Genomic DNA, 8681 nt, shown 5'->3' with positions numbered 1-8681 from the left:
AGTGGCATAGCATCTTGATTGACGTAGAAATATTGGATTGATAGACCTGTACACTTTTTCTATCAGGCTGATTAATCGAGTAAATTGAATATAGAGGGTCAATTAAAAAAAATTAAAAAAGATTGACATTGACAATTTCAGTACGTGATAAAATTTCAACGGACGATATCCAACCGAATATATAAATTTCTAAGGTCGACATATGAAAAAGTGGTATTTAATTTGTCAACTTAAGTGTGGTTATGTAGTAAAGTCAATTTTTACTTACGATATTTTTAGCCTTTACCTTATTCGCAGGTCTGGCTCAAGGCATAGGTCATATGCCTAGGGCCCTAATATTACTGAGGCTAAATAATTAGGTAGACGGTCATTAATATTAATTAATGATAACATACACATTAATAAATATCATGCTAACTCATTAATTGCATATTATCAATTAATTCATTATTCCTATTTATACCTTACACTATCCTTATTTCCTCATCGTTACAATTAGCCAAATTTTATTTTATTTAATCTTATTTCCTAAAAAATCCTAATTTTTCTGTCACCTTCTTGCCTATTTATTTCCTGATTATTAATTTTGTACATTTTATGCTCTTGCCAATATCTTTTTTCTTTTCTCATCAGTAATTCTGTAAATTCATGCTCTCTCGTTGGGTGATACTCTAATAGAACGCTCTTCTCCTACCCCGCCGATAATATTTCTTTCTCACTCTTTCTTTTCTTCCTAAAAAACATGAATCAGATCTTTTTTTATCCACGTAACGTAAAGTAAAATGCTTCATAAAAAAATAAGAATTAAAATTAATAAAGTTTTATTTACGTTCAACAATATCTCAAAAATATTAAATAATTTAACAATATTTAAAAGAATTATCTAAATATTAGCGAGAAAACTAAATTTTATATAAAAATAATATTTTATTTTTTAAAAATAAATTAATTTTTTAAAATCAGTCATTCTCAATCCCAAATTCAAATGAAAAAAACTTGAACAAAAAATTTAAAACTATATTAAAGGGTTTTTATTATTATTATTATTATTATTATTATTATTATTTTGCTTAGGATCTCGGAAAATCTTGAGACGGCCCTCCCTACTTATTCGAGACAATAATTTATTTTTAAAAATATAATAAATCATTTTCAAGCAATTAATAGAATAAGTAAAAGAAAGGAAACATATAGTGTGATTTTATGATTCGAATTATAATGTAGGCAGAGACAGATGTAGATTAAGGCTATATAAATTTAATTAAGTATTAGTTTTTTTAATAAATAAATAAATTAGATATGAAGTGAAAATGCTGAATTAAAATTGGATTAGGGTTTAACAAAGTTATGGGCACCGAAATAGTATTTTAGTTTAAATTGAGGTGGATTTATCAAGTTATGGTTAAATTAGATTAAATCAATCCAATTTAGAATTTTTAAGAAAATCTTTTTTTTCTTTTTTTTTTTATTATCTTCCACGTACAATCTTGCTCCCACTTTCTCATGTGTCAGTTTTCTTGAATCGTAGCTTAATTGTTTTCTTTTTTTCCACTCATCTCTCTTTTTTTACTTCTTGTTCTTAAGAGCAATAGCCCTTTTTTTTTTTCTTTTTTTTTTTTGATTGTTTTTGCCGACCAACCACCCTCATCCTTCTTTCTATCCAACCAGAGCGGTATTTATTTTATCTTTTCTTAGCATCGAAGTTAGTTGAGACCGTCGGAACAAAAAAAAATTTGTAATTTTTTTCCTTTTGAGCTAAATTGATTGACTATCTCTTATTTATTTATTTTGGTTATTACTCTTGCTTTTAAAAGCGATATTAAAACACTTCCATTTTTATAGTGCAATATCAATATATTTAAATTTTCAATATCTAATTCATTCACTCCACTATTTATATTGAACAGGATTAACAAAAAAAAAATATGAATATCCGAATGTAGAGTAAGACAATGTATAATACATTATAGTTTGACTATTCCTAGAAATTTTGGATCGACGGACAGAAGGTTGGTCCATACGAACAAGTAAAATTGACTGTCCTAGCACACTAAATTTGACAAATTAAAGACCACGTTTTGATTTGTTGGCCTTAGAAATGTGTGTATTTGGTTGGATATCGACCGTTGAAATTTTATATCTCGCTGAAATTGTCATTGTCAATCGAGCTCTTTTTGTTTTGTTTAAGTCGGCATTCAGACATTAATTGTGGAGGTGTTCGATTTGATTTTATAAATGTTTTGATAGCTTACCATCTAACAATTTATCCTTTTTAAATTTACGTTCTTTCGGGGCAGTACTATATTTAAAGCATGAAATATTATCATATAAAATTTTAAAGTCAAAATTCTATGTGTTTGAATATGTCCCCCCCCTCATGATTAATTATATGTATTAATAGCTAGTAGTCATCTGACATGCCGGACGATCAAATGACCTTTATGCCACATCATTTTTTTAATTTACTGATTAAGAAAAAAAATTATTGATTAATTGATCGAAATTAAAATTCGATACTTAAATCCCATAGAAACAGACCCCACAATTATTTGTTTTATTTTTAAAAATTATTATGAAAATTTTCAGACCAAGGCATGTTGACACGTTTCCTTTTTTCTATTTTATGATTTTGGTCAATATTTCTTTAGTGATAAAAATTATTTATTCCTTAAATTGATAATCTTACATTTCACAGTATATGATAGGAAATTTATGAAATAGAGGAAAATATAATATAATTGTTTTTTATATTTAGTTTTTAGGAATACTATAATTAATAAATAAAAGAACATTTTATAAAAACTTTTACAATCATATTTTTTTATAATTTGTTTTTGACTTGTCATCCAACTAAGCCAATAGCTTTATGATTAGCGCGTTTATCTTGATAAACTCTCTAATTTGATTATTTGGTTCAGTTAATCTAACCCGAATATACTATTTTGCTAAATCACTGATTTGATTTAATCATCCATTTGGTTGACAAACTTGTTTAATAGATTCTACCCCCCTAACTATCTTTTATACTATGTTTACTCAAAAGTACGGCTGAGAAAGGAAAAGGAATCTATGGTAGAAAATTATCCTCGGAGGAAGAGAAGAAAAAGGGTGAAAAAAATCTCTTCATTTGCATATTTTTTTAGTTTGATAGAGGAAAATGGATACCTACAATGTAATTTTATAAATAAAAAAAAAGTACATACGCCATTTTTTAGGTACATGATGTAATTTTGTGAGTTAAAAAGGGTACGTGCATTTTATTTTTATATAGTGTAATTTTATAAATAAAAAAGGATACATGTGTTATTTTTTTTCTATTCGTTGTTTTCCGTCCGATTTTGAGATGATCAATTTTGACTTCAAAATTATCCGTTGATGGATTGCGTTTCTTTTCGATCTGAAAATTTTAATGAAGTAAATGACGAAAACTTTTCTATTATGAAAATTGTTTTAGTTTTGATTTCTACTTTTCCAAGTAAACGGACCATTAGTTGCATATTATTTTGTAGAACCAAAATAAAAAATTAAAACTGTTTCCATAAACTTTACCACTCGATGAATTTTGTTCCACTTAATCCCTTTGTCAGTTTCACATATCTCTCCGGCCAAAGAATGAAAATTTTACCTTTTTCTCCTACTACACAAATCAAAACTTCCTTTCCATCAAAAAAAAAAATCCCCTTTTCAACATTGTCTTTGTCATCCAATCCATCACAATGGCGTTGTTCTATTGTATACGAAAAGCATTAGTTAAAAGCTATAGCTCTCCGATAGAATATTAGAACGGAACGATCCATTACATAAAAGCTATTATCCTTTTGAAAATCAAACAAAAGAACTAACCCTCCTTGTCAACTTCCTTCTTACATTGCATTCAGTCGTTCTCCTCCACTGTTACCAACCAAAAACAAAAAACAAAAACATGCAACATGGTGAGGTTCAGCTGGTTGTTTCCTGCAACATGGTGAGGGCTCCTTGCTGTGAGACCGGCTTCTCGTCTCTTACATAGAAAAACATGGCCATGACAACTGGATAGCTCTTCCTAAACAAGCTGGTACTTGTTCTATATGTGCCTTCTGTTTGCTTGCTTTTTTGTCTCTGAGATGAAAACTGAAAGTGTTTCTGAATTTGAAGATCGATCAATCAATACAAGATTTCTTTCAACTTAAATTTCCTGAGATGAATCATTTCAGTATTCTTGAGTTTCTGAGATGACAACAATCTAGTTTCAGTTTCAGAGTGCTTAAGTTATGGAAACATTTCAGTTTTAGTTTCAGTTGGTTTGGCAAAGTGAAAGTGTTTCTGAATTTGAAGATCAATCAATACGAGATTTCTTTCAACATTTCAGTTTAAATCTCAGTGTCTTTGAATCTGAAGATTAATAATACAAGATTTTGTAGTTTCCGAGATGAAAACGATTTAGTTTCAGTTGGTTTGGTAAAGTGAAAGTGATACTGAATTTGAAGATCAATAAAAGGTTTTAATTTCGAAAGTTACAATACTAAAACATTTCAGTTTCAGTTAGTTTGGTAAAGTGAGAGTGTTGAATCTGATAACTCCAGGGCTGTTGCGGTGCGGGAAGAGTTGTCAGCTGCGGTGGACGAATTACCTTCGACCGGATATCAAAAGAGGAAACTTTACCAAAGAGGAGGAAGATACCATAATCAAGTTGCATGAGGTTCTTGGCAACAAGTAAACAAGTATATTATCAAATCGAAGATGAATGCGAATCCCAAGTAAACAGAGCCTTAGTTCAAGAGGAAGAGGTAGATAATATCTGGAATATACTACCACCGTAATGTAATTCCTTGTTAATAGGATGGAACTGCTGATACTTTACAACCTTGAGAACATTACAAAGTATATGCGCATATAATAGATCATGTAGAAAATAAACTTATAACGATAGAAAGTCATCTTCACAAAAATACTCAAGCCACGGATCTCAAAGAAGCTTTAAGAAATTTACTTTCATAGTCGTCTCCTGCCTTGTCCCTCTCTCTTTACATAAATCGTTGTCCCAAATATGTATCTCCACCAATCTGGAACGCCAAGGCTCAGGAGAAGATGAATGTCAACAGGGACGAAACAGAGAACGGAAAGAGAGTTGCAGAACGGTGGACAAAGATAACAGAGACAAAGGACCAATTCAACTTGGGTTTGAGCATGACCGGGGCCAAGGACGCCAGCGATGGGGTGTACCCGAAGTCGCCGGTCCTCGAGCTCAACCTTTTAGGTAAGCTCGGAGCGATCAAGGCCAAGCCCGCTTCGCCAATCGCAAGAATCCGCGCCAAGAGTGTTCGAGTGCAACTACTCCCCGAGGACGTACTACAGCACTCAGGCTCTCCGTGGCCATCAGAATGCTCACAAGCGCCAGCGAAACCTGGCAGACATGCATAATTGTCGAGCCATTAGAAAAGCAGACATGCATAATTGTCGAGCCAACCAACGACGACGAGTCTAAAGTCTAAGTGTCAAGTCAATGTAATTGGAGAACTGACCTGGCTTAGCGTTTGAATATCCTCCGTCGGAAACGCTGCAGCTTAGACAGCAACTATCCGTTGTGGCGCCTGTACAACAGCCCACCTGCAGCGGTGGATGCGGCCGAAGCACCGTACGGCTTGTGGATCACGGAGCGCACTTGTACGTCGAGCCTCCGGCCAGCGTACTGCAGAAATTCCGCTGCGGCACGAGGTTTTGCTCGTGCTTGTTAGCATTCTAATGGCCACCAAGAGCCTGAGGGCTGTAGAATGTCCTCGGGCAATAGTTGCACGCGAACACTCTCGGGGCGGGTTTTGGCGAAGCGGGCTCGGCCTTGATCGCTCCGAGCTTGCCTAAAAGGTCGAGCTCAAGGACCGGCGACTTTGGGTACAACCCATCGCCGGCATCCTTGGCCTTGCGTTCCAAATTGGTAGAGATATATATGTACATAAAGAGAGAGGGACAAGGCAGGAGACGACGATGAAGGTATGAAATAATGATTGATTTCTTAGCTTAAATGGAAAAAAAAGATGATTCTTAGCTTAAATGGAAAAAAGATACGAGCAAATCTTATAAGGTAACTTAGCTATTGATATAATTTATTTCCCTGGTCTCTTTTCCTTTTACTAATTTTTTAATTATGGTAATTTTGCTTAAATGGAAAAAAGATACGAGCAAATCTTACAAGGTAACTATATAATCCCATTTATTTCCCCTATCTCTTTTCCTTTTACTAATTTTTTAATTATGGCAATTTTGATTACTCCAAATCAGGCGTCCATTAATTTCCATGGTCCTTCGTTACCATATTTTAAAACTTTTATTTTATTTTGAATGAATATATTTTAAAACTGGATTCTTAGGGTATTTAGAACTTTTCCATGGTCCTTCGTTACCATATCTGCACTGTCAAAAGTAAAAAATCTCATATAATTTTTCATTATCAAAAAACTTCCCTAACAACTTCTTCATGGGTTCCATACTTTCCATTATATATATATTTTTCTCACCTTTACTACATTATATATAATTAGATTTTAATAAAATCTAAATTCACAAATTGTCAATATGAAATAACATTAATAATTAAAAAATACATAAATATTATGGTAAATGTATAGCAATTAATAAATTATTTTTCATTAATCATATCCGTAGCATGCCTAGATATACCAACCAAATCAGCTCGAAGTCAATGATGCAGCTGATTATCACGTAGTTCACAATTTCTTCGGAGATATTCTTGAAATTCTTGGGTAAAGCCTTGAAATATTTGTGATAGATCGGAGGATATCCTTTATCATTCGACCAATTGACTATTGTACCTCACTCATTTTCAATAATCATATTGAGTAAAATAATGCATTTTTACATGATGCCCTTCAAATTATCCTTATACCAAAATCATTCTGGACCTTTGATCATTGCCCATCGAGATTAGAGAACCCCAAATATCCGCACAACATCCTTTCTCGCAGCCTCTTATTATTCCTTAAACATTTTTCTCTTGGGATCCTAGAGGCATGCAAAGCTCTTGAAAAAAGTAACTCATTATATATAGATCCCATCAATCAAATAGTGTTCTTTTGTATACTTTGTATTGTAAACCATAAAATTAACCTCAGGTGCATTTCCTTGTAAGATGTTGTTGAATCAAGGTGATTTATTAAGCACGTTGATATTATTACACGACCCTGCAATTCCAAAAAAAGGCGTGTCATATCCATAAGTCCGCATATGCGACTTCTATAAACACAATTGTTGGGACGTCATGATCTCCTCGAGTAAACTGGTCTTTCCAAGCAACGGGGCAATTTTTTCATTATCAATGTATGACCCCAACATGCGAGGGAAATCGTGTCTCTATTCATGCATTTCAAGTAAATGTTGGATATCACAAGCATTAGGTCTTCTCAAATATTAGGCCCCGAACACTTCAATTACACATCGGCAGAAGTTGAATAAGTATGGGATGACAGTTATTTCAGCAATTTGTAGGTACTCATCATAATGATTAGCAGGGACTCCATACACCAATTGACAAATGGTCGGTGTGTATTTCTGCAGTGGTGATAAACTTTTTTTCCCATCGCATCGAATTTCCATTGAAAATATTCTAAATGATTTTTTAAAGCATCGACTATATGAAGAAATAACCCTCTTTGCATTCGGAATCGACATCGGAATATATCATCATGATATATTGACTTATCAGAAAAATAATCATTGAAAAGACAAGCATGTCCGACTTCACGATCTTGATTCAAATATCTTCTCCTCTTTGTTATACGAGAAGAACTTTGAGCTCTTTGATGTACCGTTTATTGCTACTCATATAGCAGGAGCATTCTTTGTTCATCTATATCTTCCGTATCTTCTATCATTTCATTTCTCCAAAATTCATAGAGCATAGATTGATCTGGATTTTCAACCATTTGAAATAAATCGAGATATTTTCGAGGTTGAAAGAAGTAGAGAATTGAGAAAATTATAGGAAGAATGAAAGTTTGACCGAATATATTTATAGATAATTTGTTTTAATAAAAAAAATAAAAATTAATCGTTGAACCATGCCTAAAAATTAACATTTCCTAGGTTTTTTAATATTTTAATATTTTTTTAAATAAAAATAAAAACATTTAATAAAATTAAAAAAAAAAAAAAACAATGAAGAAGTGGCTCCATGAACACAGTGTCACTTCCTTATAATTAACGAAGGAGCTCCCTCCTACTATGGGAGGGAGCTCCTTCGGTGGAGCATGTTATAGTGGGAGCTCTGTGTGGATGCTCTTATCTTAATTCATTCAAATTCAAAATGATCCTAATTTAAATTCGTGTGATCCTTATTTTTGAAACTATTTAATGTATTTAATTTAAACTCAATCCAACTTTAATTCAACACATTCCGTATGTCTTATTTAATTGATCTATTTTTATCTATTCAAAATTTTACTACAAATTTAAATTAAAATTTTACTAAAAATTTAAATTAAAAATTTAAATATTTTTAAAAAATAAAATATAAATAATAATCTTGAATTGTGATGAATCATAAATCGAAGACGGTTAAGATTAAAAGTTGATCTATCAAAACCATTGAACGGTTTAATTCTGAATTATGGTCGGATCTACTTGTGTGACTTGCCCCACTTGAACATAATACAATTCCAAAGCAATATTCATAGTGAGATGAAAATTAG

The 8681-nt window shown here is 32.2% G+C and overlaps 1 long non-coding RNA gene across 2 annotated transcripts; it reads right to left on the bottom strand.

Annotated features, from left to right (window-relative positions):
* Nucleotides 1-3750: 3750 nt before the first annotated feature.
* Nucleotides 3751-5099, bottom strand: LOC122018785. 2 transcript variants are annotated; one of them, XR_006121900.1, is made up of 2 exons: nt 4970-5099; nt 3751-4122 (listed from the first exon to the last, which is right to left on the bottom strand). It is a non-coding gene; the product is annotated as an uncharacterized LOC122018785 (long non-coding RNA). The 2 variants fall into 2 exon arrangements; XR_006121901.1 differs by having other exon boundaries at nt 3751-4110; nt 4970-5090.
* Nucleotides 5100-8681: the final 3582 nt, after the last annotated feature.

The sequence above is a fragment of the Zingiber officinale genome, chromosome 9A, assembly GCF_018446385.1.
Source record: "Zingiber officinale cultivar Zhangliang chromosome 9A, Zo_v1.1, whole genome shotgun sequence".
Lineage (NCBI taxonomy): Eukaryota > Viridiplantae > Streptophyta > Magnoliopsida > Zingiberales > Zingiberaceae > Zingiber > Zingiber officinale.
This window is presented reverse-complemented; position numbering and strand designations above follow the sequence as displayed.